The sequence below is a fragment of the Lathamus discolor genome, chromosome 11 (assembly GCF_037157495.1).
Source record: "Lathamus discolor isolate bLatDis1 chromosome 11, bLatDis1.hap1, whole genome shotgun sequence".
In the NCBI taxonomy this organism is placed as follows: domain Eukaryota; kingdom Metazoa; phylum Chordata; class Aves; order Psittaciformes; family Psittacidae; genus Lathamus; species Lathamus discolor.
In genome coordinates, this window is record NC_088894.1 from 9,261,290 (window position 1) to 9,282,184 (window position 20,895).

At 42.1% G+C, this 20,895-nt stretch overlaps 1 long non-coding RNA gene across 2 annotated transcripts in view; it reads left to right on the forward strand.

The window, feature by feature from the left end:
* LOC136020456 (uncharacterized) overlaps window positions 1-12,001 on the forward strand; it is a 175,074-nt gene extending 163,073 nt beyond the window's left edge. Inside the window, exons 4-5 of one of the 2 annotated variants that reach the window (XR_010615337.1) lie at window positions 8,052-8,115; window positions 11,685-12,001. This is a non-coding gene — a long non-coding RNA (uncharacterized LOC136020456). Of the gene's footprint in view, window positions 1-5,286; window positions 5,792-8,051; window positions 8,116-11,684 lie in introns of those variants that run through there. The other variant, XR_010615336.1, reaches the window with a different exon arrangement.
* Window positions 12,002-20,895: the final 8,894 nt, after the last annotated feature.

Below are 20,895 nucleotides of genomic sequence, written 5' to 3' on the forward strand. Positions count from 1 at the left end.
GGAGTGTGTGAAGAATGAAATCTGGGAGAGCACACAAAGGCTGCAGAGCAGTGCTGGGTGCCAGTGCGCTGACAGCAGTCGGGACCAGATGAGGAGCTCAGCTCCCCGCTCCACTTCTGTCCCCAGAAAGTTTGGAGTAGCATGAACTGAGGTGGGAACCTTTCATACACAAAGGCTGTGCACCCTGTGGGAGAAAGCCTGCTCCTTTTCAGGTGAAAAGAAGTAAAAGAAAGCCTTTTCCCCTTTTCTGGTGAAACCAGGAATGTCAGCTGGATTTTGGAAAGCACCAAAAATGAGCTGTATGGAAGATTTGAGCTAGCATGTGCAGGTTGTCATAAACGTTTCTGGTCGGCAGAAATCTGTACTTTCAGCTAACAATTAATTCTTCTAAGAACTTTCTTTCACAATTTTTCTTCAGGAAATATGATGGGTTTTTTTTTTTTTTTCCATGGGGAAATGTAAAATTCTTTTAAAGGTTTAGCTGCATACTTGGGTGAAAGATCTTGAGTTTGTTATAAAGCGATTTTATGAAGTAGATATTTTGGGTTGAAAAAATCCAAAAGAGAACAGTTTTGAAAGTGCCACTATGTTCTATGGAATTCCTCCAAACACACATAAACACAAACACACCCCTGTGTTCCCTGCATGACAAAATGTTCCCACTTGGGTTAATAGAAGCTGTATGTCCATAACTTTTGCGTTGTTAGGCATTTCTCTTATATAGTAACAGACTTCCTAGAAGGAAAATAATACTCAGACTGTTCAGAAACCCACAGAAGCTGCCTCTGAGTGAGAAGGCAAAATCCCACACTTAGTAGAAAGCAGCATGAATGTTGTAGTATTAATCTTTATAAGTGGAGAACTTTATCTGCAGGAGGTTTTGACCAGAGAACAGTAGTGCAGTTCTTCTGTATCCTTTTTTAATGTTCACTTTGCTTTCTTCCAATGCAATTACTATTAGAGTTTCTTCATCTTGGGAGTGGAGGGTGAAGCTCTCCGGGAGAGGAGAACAAATGAGCTTGGAGAGCCCCAATCTCAGTAGCTGGGAGTTCAGGTGACACTGCTTGTGCTCTGCATTGCTTTGCTGTGCAGGGGTAGGGATGACACTAGGTGGGATGTAGACTTCAGATTCGAGCCTATTCTAATGTCAGAGCTTTGTGGATTTTGCTAATTGTTCTCCTCTGAAAAGCCAGCCTGCTCAGATTCCCTTCTAGGCTTTCTCAGTTTCAAGACCTGAGTTCATGTAAGCCATGAAAGTTAGTGCTTGGACACCATTTTGCCTAAAAGGGCTATTTAAAAGTCTCAGGTCATTTTTGGTTTGTGAGATGAGCTGCTAAAACCAGAAACTGCAGAATTCAGGATGGGGTTTTTTGTTAGGTTTTCTGTTGTTGGTTGGGTTTTTGTTTTTTCCTTCACAGGGCTGGAGGTCACCATGACTAACCAAAAAGGTATTCCCAGGTCCTGATACTGTTTTGCAAACTGTTCTATATTAAATATCATCCCTCTAGTGAAAGCTGTCAAAACACTTTCATCTAACCTTCATCAGTAGAAAAATCTTAGTGATGCCACATAACAAACATCATACAAATAACTGTCAGGGTTCATTAAATCTCCTTTGAAAAAAAATGTTTTCTCCTGTGCTTTGGGTATCTTAAATTTTCAAGGTGTCAATTTGCTTCTGGAACTTTTAGATCTCCTTTTCATTAATTTTAATGGAAGCTTTATAATGCAGAATACTAGAGAGTATTTTCCTATCCTGTTTATGTTGTCTTCATGCTATTCCAGTGACACCAAAAGGACTGGCTACTGCTTCAGAAGAAGCTGCTGCTGATGCTTGCATGTCCATTTAAACAAGTGCTAGTGTCCATGCTTGGGGCAGAAGTGGAAGGAAACTGAGTATGGAGGCTTTAGGCAGCCCTAAATTATACCAAGGCTGCTTCAGTGGCAACAGACTATAGCAGTGTCTGAAGCAACTTGCCCATTGGTACCACTCATCAGCAACGTAAAATCAGCTCAATGATGTTCTGGCTCCTGAAAGGATCTAGATTCCAAATTAATTAGTCTGGAAGATTTATTTATTATAATACTTAGAAACATTGTTTTGTGAGTGCAGGACAGCACATACAACCAAAAGACTGTCCTATCCCAGAGGCAATTTCCAGACAGCAGATACATAGAGACAGAAAACTGCTATTTAAAAATGAGGCCATATTGGTCTGCAGCAACAACAGGTAGCAACTTTTTCTTTTCTGTCATATTTTCTGTAAGGCTAGAACTAAATAAATTGCTATTTCACACACATTCACACGTCTAAGTATTGAAATTTATGCAGGGGAAAACTTGCTCTCGTCTTGTCTAGATGCTGAGTGTGCTAAAGCAGCAAATGAAGGTGTGATTATAGCACAGCTAAAACAGTGCTGCAGGATGTGGGATGCCTGTAGCGAAGGCTTGGGGAGAGATTTCTCTGCTGGTTTGCTGGCACGTGCCAGGGCTGCAGGTCATCCCTTTGCATCTTCTCAGAGCAACTACTTGGCACAGTCCTGCCATCATTGCCTGGGTAGTTATTACCTTTCTCTAAAACTGCTATTGTGCTAGTGGAGCTAGGAACAAAGCCAGCCAGGCTTCAGATGTAATTAACCCTGGCCCTGCATGCTGGCTCTGGGGCAGCCCTGCACAGCCACCCGCTCCCAGCACTGCAGGCTCTTTTCCCCTATCATGCAGGTCCGTGATGGTGATAAGGACCTCTCTGGACTTGGAATGCACTGACATTTGCTCTGAGAACAGTTTAAAGAAAATGATGCAGAAAGTTCCCAGAGGTCTAAAAGCAGAAACATGTGTTGGAATATGAGCACAGGCTTTTTTGTTCTTAACTAAATTGAGCAGTAGGAGATAGGAGTTTGGGTGACCCCTTCCTCACAGTGGGTGTTACACAGACTCAGGCTTTAAGTACTTCCTTAAGGACTGTCAGAAGGCTGGGATATAATTCAGTCAAAGAGGGCAGCACAAGCAACGATGTCAAGGGATGGATTTTATGTTTCAGTTTAAGTGAATCCATTTGTTTTCTTTTTAATGGGAACAGCACTGTGACTGTGCAAGAGTCAGAAATGAGCTCAGCAACTGGAAACTGAAAAGCAGAAATCCTAATGCTCCTGGGGCTGAAGTTTGTGAGTGGCTGCTGTAATGGTTATTTTGGTGATCCAAAGGCTGGCTCCGATTAGCCCTGCTTTGCCATCACTGTACCTGTGCAGGGGACTTTAAATCCACCATCCATAGATTATGCATTCGTAGAACAGGGTATGATGCTCCTTGCATTCGTATTTGAGTTTTCTTGGAAAAAAATGGGGCACATAAAGATCTGCACATATTGTTAGCCAGAATGCAGTGCAGAGATTCTCCCATGCTCTGTCCTTTGTACAATAAACTTTCTAAAGGTGGCAATGTGAAGTAAGCTGAGAGGCAAGTGCTGAGAGCTGGAGGGAACCACATTATTACTTTGTGCTCCTGGCATTGCCCTTGCATTCAGCCAGCACTGGGCTGGTTCAAAGCTCTTCCACCTCTCCTGCAGGTGTTTACAGGCTTCGTACCAACCAGAGCTTTAATAGTTACTAATTTCTACCCAGAAACTTCACAGCTGAGCCTCATGGTCAAAAGGGTTTCCACTGACAAAGGAGAAACCCAAGCTTCAGATTCAGTCTGGAGCAACTCAAGGAGCCCTGGTTTCACATGGTAGTTTATGTACATGCTGTTAGATTTTATATGCTGCTAGATTTTTTTCTGTTGTTTTCTACAGATTTCTGGAGTTTTGTGTTCTAGAAAGAACGATGCTTCTTTTATTCTGAGGCATATACAGTTTCATTGTTTTCCTGTTCAGTCTCTGTATCCTGTGGCGGCAAAACTTGGAGAGCCAGCTAACCAAGCTGGGAGAGTTTTCCAGAGTACTGTCGAGTGGATTATTTATGTCCATTACAAAAATAACTGGGTTTCTAAATATCCATCTTGTGGGACACTCTTAGCTCAGTGTAACATTTTCATCATGAATAACCAATTAAAAAGCTCAACTGGCAAATCTGTGTTAAAATGCCCGTTTGGGAAAACTGCAGGCATAGCTCTATAGTGGATCTGCTGGCAAATTACACCCAAAAAATGAACTTTACATATCAGAAAGTAATATATTTTTGCATATTCTAAAAGCTATATCATTTGTTATCTGGGCCTGTTTCAATTTGTTTGATTTCACTCCGAATTCCCAGCAGAGGTGCCAGCACAAATGCTATTTCACATTTGTCCTGGCTGTCTCAAAATAAAGCTGTCTGGAGACAGGTCTGGGGCCCCAGATCCATCTGCACTGCTGCAGCCCTCCGACCACGTGAGGACAGAGTGAATGTGACCTTTCTCAAGTGCTTCGATGTGAATCTGCAGGACAGGAAAGTCCCTCCCTGTATAACTGAAGGGATTGGATTTGACACCTGACCACTGAAGTACAGGCTTTTGTGAACCAGCAAAGAGCATTTCCAGTTTGCTTTGAAGAGGCTAATGTACTTCAGCTGTTCAACGCCTATAAAGTCAGGCCATTTATTTTGGTGCTTGGTCAGATGTAGGTTTTTAAGGTCAAAAACCAGCATGGATTTCAGTAAGGAAAATTTTCCATAAAAAACAATATTGTTATGAATGTATGATTTAACTCAAAACTCAGACTGGAAGTACGAGATATTTAACCAGTTTCTCTTTCAGTATTTGCCCTTTACTCATCCTTCTGCCCATCCTACCCATCAGATGAAGGCAAGAGCTGCGCCTGTGGGAATTTTGGAAGGTAGCACCTATCCTAGCAGCACATGGGCTGTGGGGTAGGTCAGCCCCATCCTGGCACCTCCCTGGGAGTTGCTCACATGCCTTTCTGCACAGAAAGCCTGCCGGCCAAAGTCTTCCTTCCAAAAAGCCCTGAAAAGCCAGAGTAAATTTGTAATTCATGTTATTGAGAGGCTTTGGGGGTCACATGGAGTGTTCCAGTCAACACAATTTTGGTTTTCCTTTTTAAAACATTCTTAAAGCATTCTGCAGTCAGCTGTGTGGCAGCCAGCAGCCCTTGCTTCCTTCCACATCAGAACATGTAGGAGCACCTAGTTTAGTTGGTAGAAAACAAAAACACCATCTTGATTTTCCCTTTGATCCCTCATATTTCCTACACACTTTTCTCTCTGTTTATAGCATCTGACATAATTCCTTTGGTCAGATTTTATGCCTGAAGTCATTTAGGCCAATTTTAGCTTCTTTTTTTTTTTTTTTCAGGGCTTTGACATCTCAAGCAACTTAATCTAGGTCAGTAAAGTACCTGCTGTTGAAAGGAATTTTCTTGAGTAATGTTTTGATGTCAGAAGGGCCTTCCTCGGCATGTGCACATCGGAGGTCACCCAGCGCATACACTATGGAAAGGACAAGCCACTACTTGTTAAATATTGGTCAAAAAGCGGCCTGCAATGATGCATATATATACACATATTTAAAATTCTTCTAAATGAAGGGCATTGTGATTTTTAAATGGCTGATATAGTGTAAAAATTCCAGTTATGTTTTCTTTGGGATGAATGTGCGTATGAAACGCTTGGGTTCGGGATCACACCGCAGAAGTAGCAATTACACCAGTTTCAAATAATTCCCAAGCTAGATCTTGTTGCTGAGTTTACCACTATGTGAGCCCAATGAGCTCATTTGTGAGAACAACCACAGCATTTGTCCCATTGGTAGCTCATAGCAGGAGCAAACCTGGTGTAGTTAATATTGACACTGCTGATTTTTGCATCAAGTTCATAGTTTCCTATTTCTTCTTTTTTATTATTTTAAGGTGCATTTTTGAGGCTCTTTATCAAAACCCCCAAAAGCCAAACTGTTCCAGCCAGCAAAGGCAGCAGAACAGTTCTCTGCTCTGGCCTTCCATGGCTGTATCTCCTGGAAGCCCCTAATGAAGGCACTAGCGCCAGGTAATTAGCTCTGTAGCTGAGGCAGAAATACCAGCTGCTGTGATTGTGGTGAAACTGAAGTAAAACACAAGATGTTGCGTGAGCGCCAGAACTCACAAGGATTTTTTTCTGGGTGCATCTTTCGTGGTTGATTTAATTTGGTATCTAAAAAGGGGAAGCTCCAGATGAAGTTTTTCCTCTTGTTGAGTTCCGGTGTTTGCAGGGACCTCTCTTCCGCTCCTGCCCAACAGTTTTCACAGAAAACTGAAGGAATTTAAATTGCTGTTTACCTGACCTTCTGTCAGATTTGATTAAGAAGGGTTCAAGCACAGCTGAGGTGGATCACAGGTATAAAGGCGGAAACTCAGAAAAATGTGTAGTTCTTCATTTCCAAATGACAGAAAAAGTGGGGATTGACCAGTCTGTTCCCTGAATTTTTAGGAAAATACCATGAACTGCATTCATCTGTTCCTCCAGTCCTTTCAAAAGAAGCAGCACAAGCCAGTATTCCAGACTGGTTTGCAACATCCCCTGAAAAATCTAATTTGAATGACATTACTGGAAACTAAGGTGATTGTCTATGTGCTTATTTGGCTCATCACTGAGTAGTCTATCAGCAATACACTAACAAGTAGTGATATTTTTGCCCTTTTAAATTGACTTGCCTTAATTTGTTACATTTGGTTAACTGGTTTCTAATGGATTAAAATGTGACACAATGGTTCTCAAATTGTGCTCTGCAGAGAATTTTTTGGTTGGCTAGATCGAACCCATGGTCATGAGATGCTGTTTTCCCTCATTTCCAGTTGAGAAGTTGTATTATGAGACTCTAAAAATATATTCACATGTTTTCATTAAATGGTTTCTCCATGGTAGCAATTGTTATAGTTGCTGTGTTCATGCCTTTGATCGCTATTGGGAGGAGTCCCCTTTTGTGATTGGAAATAGATGAAGAACGGATCTAATCCAAATAAGTGTTTGCATGAGGGATGTATTTTTTGTGGGGAAGAGAGAAATCTATTTACATGTGTATTAAGGGGAACACGCCTCACAAATTGATTTTTGCCTTTTCTTCCTTCTCTGAACTTCTAAAGTAGAAAGATTTACTTAATTCATTAATTTTAAAACTTATGAAAATGAAAGGTGTGGGATTTATTTCTGGGAAGGTCTTACAGATCTGCATAAAATGTTTTGGTAAGCAAAGAATAATTTAATTGTAACTGTTGCATTTCAGCAAAGATCTCTCTTATTCCAACGTTTCTTCAGGCATCTGGGTTATGCAGGAGTTTGTCAAAACAAAGCTTTGAAAACGCAGAATAAAACACCTTTCCTTCTGCTTGCTCAGCTTTCCTCTGTTAACAAGTGAGATTATGAGAGGTCACCGTTCAGTGGGTTTCTCTGTCGTTACTGTCTTTCAAGGCAGGATGAAAAAAATCCAACAAAAGAAACTAAGGAGAATGTACACTAAATAAAAATGTACATATGTAAATACAGGAATGTTTCATATCACAGTTTTAATAAATGAAAAAGAATAAATTAGGTGACTTTTTTCTTTCCCACTACCCCTTTCAGAGTTCCATTGTAAGACATAAATTTGATCCTGAAGATGTCTCAGAAGTGCTTTTTAGCTAGGACTGATCAAAAAACTGATTTACTCACCCTGAAACTTTTCTGGGATGTGTTAAAAAAACCCCAACAAACCCCTTCAAATAGCCAAATAGAAAAATTCAAGTGGTCTCCCCCAAAATTATGTATCTGAGAACAAAACATAAGCATATAAAATGGAAGGAAATTGAGATATCTTCATACATAAGCATTTTAAATTGAGTAATTTTTAATAATATAATTCAATTAAATACTTAAATAAGAAGAATTTAATTTCAATTTTGAAATAGATATTTTTTCATTGTACAAGGAGTGCAAGAACATCCCACTTGGATCTTCACAGTGTGTTTGCAATGATCGTTGGTGCTCCCTGGAGATGGTCACCTGAGCTGAAATCTTTGTTAATCAAGGAAGAAGCAGGATTATCTAGGATTTATTTCTTAGCCTTGCTCTTTTCTGAGGGTTAAAAGTGAACCTTTCTTCTCTTTACAGCTGTAAACATTGCAGTCCACATGAAGAAAAATCTATTTGAAAGTGGCTGAATAAAGTCAAGAAGGTAAATTAGAATCATCTGCTCTCCAAAGACTTTCTTGTCTCCATAAAACAATGCCCTCTCCTGCCTCCCAGGCTGTGACTAATTCTCTAACAGTCTCTTTGTTCCAAACAAAACTCTCATGTAGGCTGACCATATTTTAATGAACAAACGCAGTGAAGATTGACTTTACAGGATTTTTTCCCCTCTTTACTTCAGTGGCAGTAAGTGTGCAAGGGACAGAAAAAGGAGGACACTGGTCTGGATATAGATGTTGAAGGATGGTACTTTTTTACTGCTGTGTGATTTTGATGTAGCTGTGGGTCATGGCATGTGCATGGTTAATTGGGGTTCATAATGAGGGATGTTTAGTACCAGCAAATATGTTGGAGGCCTCTGTGAGGAAGCTCATGCTGAGGGCTGAGGATGTTCCTTAGAAAACCATCATGTCCCTACCTCAGGGAGAAGCAAAATGATGGGACTAGCTCCAGAATAGCAGAAATGGAGAGCTGGGGGTCTGTCACAGCCCTCCCTTTGGGGGCCACAAGACCAGGAGTGTTCACACAGGGTTGTGGATCTTCCTTGGGAGGGATGGAGAAAGACAATAGTTTTTGAGCTGTCTGGAGCTTGAAATCAGATGGATTTCTTCCTGGTTGGAACAGCCTGGTCAGAGGAAAGGGTTAAAAGGAGGACAGTGTGGTCAAACCTGCAAAGAGCCTATATCATTTAAATCCTTGTTATGAAAAGTTTGATATCCTTGCATAGTTTAACAGTGAGCTCTACTTTGATGTTTGAAAGCGCTAATCTCCCTTTGGAAGTGCACATCAGGCACTGTCAGACCTTCTCCCAGACACTTTTTAGAGGGAAACCAGCTCTTATGACACTGGAACCGGCTGGTGAAAGGGAAGTAACATTTATTTCAAAGAATTACAGCATGTTGGCCACCTCAAATTCTCACAGATTTGACACCTTTTTAGGCAGATTCAGCCCGAAGTAACTCAACCTGCTTTTCTAGTGACTGTTTGCAGCCCCAAGACTTATTCTTCCACTTTGCCTTTCTGAAAATTAGGCAATCCCTTGAATCATTGGTGGCCATGATGACTTTTTTCTTCTGTATGACCTCCTTTATCATGAAAAATCACAAGCCAATTGTAATTTGAGCTATAGGAATAAATCCAGAATAGCTCTTTTGATGTCAGCAGTTACCTAAATAGTGTCAAAATGAGAAGGACCAAAAGAGGACACCTCCATCTTTTTCTTTTTAACCTTTTTTTCATTGATGTGACATCTTGTTATTTTGAGAACACTTTGGCCAACCCAAGTGCCAAAGGGTCATTCATTTCTCGGTAGCTTGACTGCAGGGGCATTTTATGGGGAATTATGAGGAAAACCCTGTTTTTTCCCTTTTTTTGGACACCAGTGGCTGACACAGCAATGAGCAGACATAGCAAGGAATATGTATTTGGCCAAGGTTCTGGTGGTTCCCTTGCTGCAGGGGGAGTTGGCTGGGGATCCACCATCCCAGCCACTGCTGCAAGCAACAAACCCATCAGCACAGAGGTTCTCATGGCAAAGGACGGAGCCAGGAGGCTGTGCACCATAAGCCTGGTGTCTATGGGTGCATGTGACATGCTCGGTGTGCTCACAATGCTTTAGCAATGTCGTGAAACAATTGGAATCTGCTGACCTGATGTGTCAGTGATGTAAAATCCATGTTGCTAAATGCTGCCTAATAGCTGGGGTAATAAAAACCGAAGCTCAGATCGCACGGGGAGTTCCCTGCTGACTGGCGCCTCTTGAAGCCGGCAGTGCTTGGGAGTCGGCAAACCCAGGAGCTGGGCTGGCATTTGGTTTCCTCTTAGAGCTGGTTGTTTCCTGCTGCTGCTTGAGCAGCAGACCTCTGACCAATGTCTGCAGCTGTGTCCATGTGTTTGGAGTCACTGTGGCCAGCCCAGACTTCTTTCCTCCGCTCCCTTTAAGACTCCACACACTTCTGTAAGGACAAAGAGCTGCTTCTGCAGCCCCATCTGGTCTTCAAAACCAGGGCTCCTTCGCAGTAACTCCTGCATTGTTTCCCTGTCAGCCGTCAGGGACAGAGCTGGGAACAATGGGTGCAATGGAGCAGCATTTCAGGAAAACATAGATCCTGTTCATGTGGGGAAAAAAAATGCAGGGTTTCTTCCTGAAAACCTTAAATGGTTGAAGAAGCTGCAACCTGAATATGAGTTTCGTTAAGAGACTGTGGCAATTTAAAAGGGATTTCAATCAACTCAAGCTAATTCCTCTGATCTTCAATTGAAAATGCTTGGTTTAGCTCCTGTGAACAGGATCCAAGATCTCCTATATGAAGAAAGGGTTGGGGGGGGGGGGGGAATGAAAGGGAAGTAAAATCTGAAATTTTCATATAATCTTGTATCATTAGAAATCCCCATGAAGACAATTATTCCAGTAGCACTGATATTTGCATGTAAGCAATGATCCTACAGTACTTTTTTTCTCATAGTCACTTCTTGATTCTGCCTGGGCTGATTCTAGTCTGTTAGCTGAAGAATGTCAAAGATGAGAGAAGAAACCTTCATATGTCTTCCACTGCCCCATACATGCTGTTTTCTTGTTCATTAGCAAACCTCTCAAGCTTTGTGTTCGTTCATTTGTTTCCGTTAGCTATTTGCTCTTGTATCTATCTCATTGTGCCTTGAAACTATGCAAGCTAAAGGTTTAAATACTCAGAAGAGTTTAAGGATCCTTGATTTGCTGGTTGTTTCACTGTGGCTTCAGCTGCGAGAGCATTACAGGAGTAAACATGTTAGCAGCCCATCGAACTTGTGAGGCAGTACCTTATAATGTCAGCACTGCTATTGGCTGTGCAAACCCAAATGGCTTCTTCAATAACATTTCTGACAAGAAAAATCACTCACACAAACGCAGTTGATGAATTTAATATCTTGTCCCTTGGACATAGTGCCTGAGGCTTGAAACACAAACAAATCAGCCCTTCATAAGGAGTTGCTTATGCACTAAATCCTTCTTTTCCTTGGCTTTGACAAACATCAACAAACATCTTGGCAATAAAGTGCAAGAGATTACATGTTATATATGGGCGGCAAGCATCTAATGCAGTGGAGGGAGGAACCATATCTGTTCCTGATGAAAGCAGAACGCTAAGTGTTATGCAATTACTCTTGTGAAATGCACCCAGCACCAGCCTGATGGTCAAAACTAATGTTGATGCTCAGGGGTGTCTTGTCAGGGCTTGGAGAATGCAAATTGGTGGGCAAAAGTTATACCTGGATTGGAGCTCCTTCTAAGACATGATCTGTTCATTTCAGTACTCCTTTGCTGCCCCCTTCTCTTGTTCCCAGCTGTTTATGGCTCAGGCACAAAAAATGTTGGTCGAAAAGGGCAAAGGCTTAACTGAAAAAACAAAATAGTTCATTGAAAATAATGTCATATTTTTACATTCTGCAATGCCTCTGTGAGGCCAGTAATTGCTGTTTATTTTAGTGGCTAATGTATATGTTTAGAGTGATTATTTTTTTTCACATTGCAAGTAGGACATCACTTATGCTTAAGTTGCTTGTCTTACTTTTCAGACCAATAAAACTCCCATAGATGAAAGCCTGTGTCACGTAAAAGAGCTGTTGAAAAAGTGTTTCTATGGACATAAAATCTGACATGATGATAATCTGAAACTGCTCACTCCCCACGGATGACAAAACTCCAACAACTTCAAAGCAAAGAAAGACTTGCCAGAGGGGAAATCGTAATTAAAATTAGATAACCTGTATGAAAAGCATCCAATTTGTAGTCTATAAAAGCTTTTGAGAACCACAGTTCTTCAGCCCCAGGACCATAGCTGTAATAATTATCTCAAGACTTTCACAGTGGAATCAAAACATGTTAATTTGTTAATGAGTCAGTATGTAGCATTAAGAAAAAGACTCTAACAAGGGAATACAAACATAAAGACTGTGTTTCTGTTTTTAAGCAAATGCACTGTTTAAATGATGTCAAAGCTTTGGTCCCTGTGAAAGTTCCCCATCCCTTCCTGAGAAAGTGGTTTTGAATGGAGTGAATTGGCCTCTTCCACACTTGCTGTTAGCTAAAAGACCAAGAAGTGCGTCACTGAGCTGTGCAGATGGTGTGGTTTCAACTCAAGCTGTTTCTGCAGGGATACCCAGCTTCTGTAATACCTGTGCCTGGGAGCAGTGATCTCCTCACACACCTCCCATCCCAGCTGAGATCCCTTGACCCACTTCTGAGCCCCACTACCACGTAACTTTCAAGTGGTAAAGTATGTGAAATAAGCAAAGCAACCTCTAGGCTCTCCTCTGAGGTGAGATCTCAAAAAGGAGAAAGGAACCTTGAACCCATCCAAGAAGGTAGATTTCTTCTTGTTTCCCCACTTCCCAGCAGAGTTTTTCATCTACCCACTGGATTGCAGCAGCTAATCCATAAATCTGGACCTTTCCCAAAGTGACCATACTGCTGGTGGCTGCTCTCCCAGCAGAGCAGAGATGGAAATTTCCCTGTTACTGTGCTAACACGGCAGCTAAAATATTATTTCCAGCTAATTATTGTATGCCTCAGATTAGGAGAGGATTAAGGACTTCTTTGAGAGTTTGGGTTGTTGTGGGGTTGGAGGACAGAAGTGCAATGGGGTCAGACGGGCAATGGAAAGAAAAGCCCCAAGAGAAACATGAATAGGAAAGAGAAGAGTGAAAGAAAGACGAAGATGTGGAAATGAGGAAAGCAAAAACTTTATGCAAAGAGGAAAAGTAAGGCAGTGGGGAAGACAGAATACCCATGGTATTTACATGGATTGGGACTTCTTAATGCAAAAGAACTTGAGACCTTGGTCAAATAAATCTTATTTCTTTCTTCCTCCATTGTGCTGTGGTAGTCACCCTTAAAGTAAGAAGAGTTTAAGGTCTGAAGATAGCAATACTGTGAAGTAGTGCAGAACCTAGAGAAGTTTTGAGGCCAAAATAGCTCTTTCCATCACTTGCCTGCCAAGTGTGCCATTACTAGACCTAGGAAAACCCTGACAGAATTTCTAGGAGGAGAATGTCTCCTCAACTGGCATGTTACCTGCAGCACTGGTACCCCCAGGGAAACCCTGTGGTGTGATGGCAGGATGGCTTACCTGGAAATTAAGGACTCTGGGAGAGCAAACTGATCTGTCAATGCCCAAAAGCATCTGAGTCCATTTTCAACTATTTTTTGCGAAATCTGTTTCCTTTTCTATAGTCAGTAAAATTTGGGATATTAAGGTGCATTCAAATCTGCCTTCTTCTCACTCATCTGTGCTCTTTCCAGGTCTGTCATTTGGATCAAATCCTATTTGCTGTTCCTTCCTCGTTCAGCAGCTTGTAATTTTGGTTTCTGAATGAACTATATAGTGTTCACACAGAAAAGTATGTACTGCACCATTGCAAGTTAAAGCAGCATAGGTACCCACCACACTTCACTAAGGAGCTGGCAGACCAGAGAGGTTGAAAAAAGGGCTGGAGAGAAGAGTAAGAATAGCAAGGGTGTAAGTAGTGATCTTCTGGGTCTGAATCTCGTGATCAGCCAGAGCAGACTTCTCTTTAACCTGGGATTAAAAAAAGGCTAATGTACAAGGTTACTTCCCAAGTGATCCATTTCATTACCTTTCGTAACTTCACAATGTGGTAACAATCAGGAGGACTAGATTAGATCTTTTCCAGTTAAGTAAACAGGGAGGAGGTAATTGTTTTCTCTGCCTTCCTCCAGGTGACTTGGTAATCCAATGTGTTGTACCTGACAGTGGGGAAATGCTGCACGTCTTCCTAAACGCTCTTACATATGACCTATGCTTGCAAGCACCTATAGTGATAAAATATTCATTATATCATGTTTGCTTAAGGCAAAAATATACTGGTGATCTGATTTAAATGCATGGAGTTATCACATGCTGGTCTCTATTTATGGGAGCAGCGTCTCCGGGTACTGCTATTATTAGCACTGTTGTGAAGGCTATTTGTGCTTTCTTACAACATATTCCATTTAATCTAACATCCCAAGGCACTTTATGAAAAAAGTTGTTCCATATCAGTAGCGCAGATGTAAGTAAATACTCTTCCAGCCAGGCATTTACCTTCACCTGGGATCTGCAGGCTGCTGGCTACTGCATGGACCCAGAAAGCAAAGGAGTCAGGTTCTTTACCTTTCTGAATCTTATATAAGGAAGACATTTCATCCCTTCCATGAGTTCTCCCATTGTCAGGCTGTGAGTGATTCAGGGGACTCAGGTGGAGCATAAAAACTTTTTGAACTCACTGCTGGATACAGACCAAGCACAGCAGTTTGGTTATCAGGCAGCCCAAAGCAGGTCAGAAGAATTGCTGGACACCCTTCGGTCATGGCCAGGCACAGGCTGGTGAGATCCTCTTCTGTCTGGTCTAACTGGTATGCTATGGATGGCTGGATCCCAACTCTGCACCAGACCTTGACTTTTGAATGTCCATGCGTTCTGCTTTCCAAACAAAGGAAATACAGATACAGATATACACTCTGGATGGGAGGTGAGGGTGGGGGACTCAGCTCATTTAAAATGGAAACGACATAATCATATCAGTGTAACTAGTTGCTGTGGATTTACTCTCAGAGCAGGATGGAAGATAGAAATTGGGGCTTTGCAAGGATTCCATCTTTTGGAGGATTTTCATCTGTCAAGCCAAGCAACCTGGTCTAGCATGAGGTGTTCCTGTCTATGGCAGGAGCTAGATGATCTTAAGGTCCTTTCCAACCGCAGCTGTTCTACGGTTCTGTGATACTAAGTCCCCCCTTGACGATGCACAGTAGCTGGCATGACTTTGATGCATAGGAAAAGCCATGCAGCACCACTGCCAGTGCATAAATTGCTGAGGAACTATGAGAACAGAGGCCATCAAAGTGAGTTCTCCCACGCAGTAATCAATTATAACAATGTGTGCCAGAAACTTAAATATCCTGGTCAAGACTTTCATTCAGGAAATAGGGAGAGCAATGCATACCTGCTTCAAAGAAGGTGATTTTAATAAAGCCTAACCAGGGACAAATATGTCTCCTTTTCCATTTGTCTTTTTGCTCTGGCCTGGAAAGAGGTAATTCTACTGGGCTTTATTATCAGCCTTCCCGTTGCTCTACATAGAACGCGGAGGGTCGTACCAATCCCCTGAATCATTCACTCAGCAGCATTGTTTGGGTTTGGTTTAGGATGTTTCTCCAATTCAAGTTGAGGCTGGTTTGATGTTTTGCTGTTCAAAGTTATTCACCACCCAGCCCTTTTGTGGCTCCATGGAGTTCAGAAGTTGGCGCTGGAGCCATGTGCTGTATCTGAGCTTTCACAATAGCAGCCAAGCAAATTAATCTTTTCCAAAGATGCAATGTGGAAGACTATTGCGCCTTCTATTTTTATGGCAGTGTTTTTGCTTTATTTCACACTCAGATTCTAGGCTGCATTCTGTGCCATTTCCCTGCCTTGAATACCGAATAAATCCTTACATGCTGAAGCTACAATACCTCCTAATTTTAGTCCTGTAAACCAGGATAATGTGCCAGTCTAGGATTTTCTATGAACAGATCTAAACAGACCTGCAGCCTTACCAGCATTCTCATTTCATGGTATTTTTTCATTTGAAGGTCATACTGTAGATTCCTAACCTTTTAATTAAAAGAACAGGAGCAGAAATATGGAGCTGTCTCATGTCCCACACTGTCAGGACTGTTGGAATTAGAGAAAGGTGATAAGTAGCATTGAGCTCTTTTATGGTGGTGGCCATTTGTGAATGCTCATTAACCACACAAACTTTCCCAGACAAACTAAAAGGTAAATTACATTATACCTTCTTCACACCTAGGTAAGTAGCTGAACTAGATGCAAATCCAAGGAATACTTCCTGTGGGCTCTCCATAATCATAGCAGTCTCTCTCTCTTACATCTAAGCACAAAACACAGTCCTAGAACTCATTCCTACTTGACATTAACATTTCCTCCCTCACAAGCCAGGGTTAGCTCTGGCCCCAAACAGTTGCTGCACAAGTATTGACACAAGTACTTACAGTCATATTTGCAGGGGGTGTGCAGGAAAATGCAAGTGTTAGGCGAATCTTTCTCATTCCACTAAGCAAGAACAAAAAACCTTTGGCCTTTTCTTAGCCATGGCAGGACTCCTAATTTAAAATCAGATGCTAGCCATACTTTGTAACTAATACAGGATGCATCTCAAGTCCACTGCTGGCTGAAGGCATGATACTGCTTCAGTGGACACCAAAGCCTTTTGTATCTGCTGTGTGCCACAACATTACCCTGATAGGAGTTAAAATAAGAAAGTCATTAGAATAGTGAGGTTGCTCATGGCCTGGGCAATATGAAGCACCATTGGTGGGATGTTTGGCTTCCTGCTCCACAGCATGGCATCCCTCCAATATGGATCTCCTGGTGGGCATGCCCCCAAAACAGCGCCAGAGAATACCTGAACCACACCACTCCTGACCCACCACCTCCCAACATGGGTTGGGGCAACTGGAATCCCCTTCCTGATGATTGGAGCAGTACAAACATTGGTGAAATCTCTCTCCTTGTGAATCACCGAAAATGGAAAATAATAATCTAAAAGATACAATCAGTCTGCAACCAGCAAAACTTTGTCAGCACAAGAATAAAATATTCTCCTTAATCCCGTCCTTGCTGAAAGAAGTTTATTCAAGTATTTATCTAACCTTGTATTTAACCAGGAAATCCAGCTGAGCTAATCACTTTCTGCCAAAGAAGTATTTGGGTGCTCGTCTGCCATGACATTTTGAGTGATTCTGTACACTGTGGCCATTCTTTTAATGGTTTAATCACACGCAGAAAGAGCCACATATTTTTCAATAATGTTTTCTTCAGAAAATCAAAGAGTGTTGTCATCAGAGAAGACATAAGAGAATGTTGTGCATTATTTGTAGAGGTGGTGCCTCCAGATGAGAGGCCAAGGGTTCTGCCTCACATGCTTTGTATGGACCTTTTCTTCTCCTGTTCACGCTATTTCATTCTGCATGTTGCATCTTTAGCCTCCACTCATGCTCTCTTCTACTGGTATTTCAAACAAGAGTCTCCTTCTTGTGTAAGAGTTTGATGGCTTGGTTACCTCTAGCATTATCCCATCTCAGAAATAATACAGTACGGTGCATCTTCTTATAAATAGTAAGGTATTCTCTGTACACAGACACACATGTGCTTCCACACTCTGTGATGAGCTTATGGGTAAAAAGACATAAGAGAGAATGAAGAAGTTATGCTTTTCACAGAGAGGAAATTATATGGATAACAGTAATCCCGGGAACACTAGATCTGCAGTTACCCTGAATAGAGACTCACCCAAAATAAGTCCCAGGTTGCTTATGGAACCGTCACCCCCAGGTCTGTAACACCAGAGAGGACAGCATGTGCCTCAGTTTCCCTGCAGGTAAAATGGCGATGATGGAATCAACCTCATTCAAGACCCCTGGATGAATAGTCTACATACATCTGCTCCTGATGCTGGTGCACTATCCTACCATGGCACCTGCAATGGGAGCGAAACCAACCCCAAGTGGCCCTTGGATTTCATCACCTCATCCCACCTCTGCCTATGCAAGACTCAGATGTTGAGATCATTAAAAATGAAGAAAAGAAAAACGCAGACACTCGAGTCCCACCCCCCCTCCCTTGTCCCTTGGAAGAAGAATTCAACAAAAATAATTGCCAACTAATTAGCTGCCACCACCCCGTCCATTGTCCCCTTCAAATCACTGCCATGCTGAGTCACGCTGTGGCCAGGGCCTTGCAAGCTCTGGGGGTCACTGATGTCCCAAGACAGCTCAGAGCGGGTCCACATGGACCTCCCCAACCCACCCCAAAGCCACTCGCATGCACCGGGTACACCCGTCCAGAGAGGCTCGGAGCTGCCTCGGTTTCCCCTTAGACACCAGTGGGAATGAGAGGGCTCACAGCAAGATCTGTGCACTCTGAGCACCTTCCAGGATCAGGCCTCAAGTGACAAAGTCATGCAAATGTGGCCACAGTCAAATATGAACCAGCTGAATGCTGCAACTCGGCACATTGTCTTCAGATCAGGCCCTGGAAGAATTAAAACCAAGTGTGTGATCTGAGCATGATGAAATGAACTCCAAATGAAATTAGAGTTAGCTCTCTCCTTAGCGGGGAGCACAGGATCAGATTGTTAGGTTTTAATAAAGTGTGGCCAGTATTTTAATAAAGTGTGGCTAGTATATTATACAACATGCTTTTACAATTACTGCAGGAACAAGGACAGGAACTTCATTAACACTTTACAGGGGAAAGAAAGCTGTGCTACAGGCTAGTGATATATTGCTATTGTGACAGTAGGTGTCCTGCATTTAAGAAAACAAGGAAAAAATCTGGGGAAGGGAGTAATTACACTGTCAGCAAATGTGTTTGTGTTAGCAATGAACTATTCCCTTCCAAGTCCCGCAGCTGCCGGGAGCCTGCATCGCAACATGGCAAATTTCTAGGACAGAAGGTGACTCCATAAACACAGCAAGAGCTGTAATGTGAGAGACAAAACTCCTGAAGGAAGAAAAACCACATGCAGAATCGTTTACAAAACGTGTTTTCCAGGCGGCTGCCGCAGCCATTGGCAGGATTACAGTTACTGCTTTTAAAGCGGAGGTTAACTGCTTTGATAAAGCACAGGTGAGGTGTATCTTGCGAGTTGCATGTCAGGCAGGATTAGCTCCTTGGCAAATTATCAAAGCCAACTGATAGCAAAACAAGTTGGGACTCTCCTACAGTGGCAGTTTAAAACTAGGTGTAACTTCACCTAAAACAAATGAATACAGCGGGGGTGTAAGGGGACTACCTAACTAATTAACCCCTTCGTTAACTCCCAGGCAGATTACAGTGTTTTGTAGAAATTAAGGAGGTCTCAAGAAACCTAAGATCGTGTTGAGTAAGTTAGAGTGAAATTCAGTCACTGGCGGAACTCTTTCTGTGTAGTTTGGGGTTCAGTTCAGGGTGTTAGGAGGAAGGGAGGAGACCAGGGGGTGAAACGCTTCCCTAGGTCTTCTCGTGCCTGTTGATGCTCAGCTCTGCCCGTTGAAGGAGCAAGCTCACAGTAAAACACACACAGAGCTCCTCAGAGTAGGGAAAAGATGTGCTGCAGCTTGGAAAGAGCAGCTGTAAGCATCCACTGAGGATGTAAAACCACCCATTGAATCACTGTACAGAGTTCTGAGATTTTTATACTGTTTTGAGTTAGAACAGCTGAGGCACTGCGGGAGAAATCCACGTATGAGGAATTAATTCCATCAACTAGTCAATGCAATAGATATCTATAATGTCTTTAGTAACATAGATAATCGTGCACAGATTATCAGAAATGCTGCCCTTTATGTGTGCCAGCAATTTCTAATTTTGCAGCAGGAAACACGAACAGTTGCGTATGCTCGCAGTGAGCACACGTCTTCAGCTGGAGTCCCAGCCTCCCCGACGAGATCATGCAGTTTGTGGAAACTCTGAGAGTAACCAGTCTTGTAGCACTGCATATGGGAAAACCAGGCATGCAGAACTGGATGCTGGGCTGAAAATGTGGCTTGTCGGGGATAATGAAAGAGACGGGAGGCAATTAAAAAGGAGAAAAGTGACAATCTGACAACATGCACAATTAATGTAATCAGATCCCACATTCACTTCATAAGTAGTAAATCAAAGCATAAGTAGGAACTATATGAACTTTTTAATATGAAAAACTATTCCCATAATATGCAAAGTCAGGGAATACTAGTAAATTTTTGTCTGTTGCTGATCATTAACTGATTTAGGATAGACCTTGTTGAGTAATTACATTTAATGAGAGCTTGTCTATACAAGCTGCTATCAGATGTCATTTTATACAGTTTCAAGCCAGATATAATGGGTTAGATGTACATATTAACTTTCTGTAATACCGTTCTGGCTTTTTACGGGAGAGGGGTGGGAAAATTCAAAACTGATTGTTGTGTGGCTTCCTTTCAGACAGTTGTATTTGATCTAATTTGATTTATAGCTGCACGTTTTGAATGAGCAGAAATGTCTCCAGGGCAAAAAAAAAAAAGACTTGTTACAGTAAATGTTCACATTAATACATTTTCACCTGCTTGCTTGGTGGGCTCCACAGCTGTCTGTATTCACTACTGTTTGGGAGCCTTCTGTATTAAAAAAGGCTACTCTCTATCTTTTTGCTCTGTCTTGTAGGGATGTAATAAGCTTCCCACACCCTCTGCAAGAGGTGATTGTGTAACTAATCCATGCTGGCATAACAGTGTCTTCACCTAAATTACTAATATTGCTAAACATAAAAGCAGGACAAAGGCAGATGTCTATTTTTGTGAGTGAAGCACAGCTGTAACTCATAGGCAGTTTTACCCAGGTGGTCCCAGAGGATGAGTATCTTGAACCTCAAAAAGAAGCGAGTACAGAGGTTAGAAGTTCCTCTGCTTTTTAGAGAAGTGTATAAAAGTTTGGGTGCTGATATTACTTGAAGGCATAAAACCACAAACAGTTTTCCTGATTGCTCAAGAGCTGCTGAGTCCCCAGTGCAACCCAGCTTAGTCTTTAATGTACTGCCACAGTTTTTCTTCAGCAGTGAGACACGGGGAGATGAAGGAGTACCTTTTCTGTCACACTCTTTCTAAGAAAGGCATACACACTTACAAAGGCATGAGAAAACACATAAACTGCTATGTATCTGAGCTACCCACACTGCAGTGCGAGGACTCAAGGTTCTGCTGCCGTTTAAGCACAGAGTTAGAAAA